Here is an 831-nt window from a genome sequence, read left to right as displayed (position 1 = left end):
TTAAAAGATAGTTCACACAAAAATGAAAATTCTGTCATTAATTACTCACCCTCATGTCGTTCCAAACCTGTAAAACATTTGTTGTCACCTGGACGATTTTAATGATGTCCTTACTGTGTTTCTGGGCCTCGAATGTGTCAGTTGTGTTGCTGTCTATTGAGGGTCAGAAAGCTCTCAGATTTCATCAAAAATATCTTAATTTGTGTTCCGAAGATGAACAAAGGTCTTATGGGTTTGGAACGAGAAACGTGAGAAATTAATGACAGAATTTTCATTTTTGGGTGAACAATCACTTTAAGTCAGTCAGTCAATCTCTGTAGGTTTGGATTGACTTTTGCTTTAGCTATCAGGTGTGTGTCTGTGTGTGTGTGTGTGTGTGTGTGTGTATTTGTATGGAAGTGTGTTTTGCTTGTGCGCATGTATGTTCTTGAGTGCTTCTGCAGGAACATCAGTCCATTAAACTCAATAACACCATTTCTGAAGTCATTTTTAAAACATTAATTCTTTCTTTTCTCATAAACAATAGGTATGGAGAAACATCTCGGTCACCCTCTGCATCCATAACACAAACACACGGATGCTGTTAGTATCCACGGCAACCTCAATAAGAGCCAATGATGACTCACCAAATGATGGACCGAGAAGCCGCGAATCTGAGCCGGGTGGCGTAGGAGTGACAGTGTGAACGCGTCTTCAAACACACATAACACTCTTAAAATCAATTCTAAAGCAATGTTTCCAGACGTCTATAATTTCGCTTTTGAAATGCAGCCACCAACTTTAGACAAAAAATGAGACATGAAAAGTATGTTAGAATGAGATGCACACACA

The 831-nt window shown here is 38.9% G+C and overlaps 1 pseudogene; it reads right to left on the bottom strand.

Moving 5' to 3' along the window:
* The window catches only part of LOC107684528 (chloride channel protein 2-like), a 40708-nt pseudogene that overhangs the window by 36284 nt on the left and 3593 nt on the right, over nt 1-831 (bottom strand).

The sequence above is a fragment of the Sinocyclocheilus anshuiensis genome, unplaced genomic scaffold (assembly GCF_001515605.1).
Source record: "Sinocyclocheilus anshuiensis isolate Anshui unplaced genomic scaffold, SAMN03320099.WGS_v1.1 scaffold2917, whole genome shotgun sequence".
Taxonomy (NCBI): domain Eukaryota; kingdom Metazoa; phylum Chordata; class Actinopteri; order Cypriniformes; family Cyprinidae; genus Sinocyclocheilus; species Sinocyclocheilus anshuiensis.
Note: the sequence above shows the minus strand (reverse complement) of the source record. Positions and strands in the feature narration are given on the sequence as shown.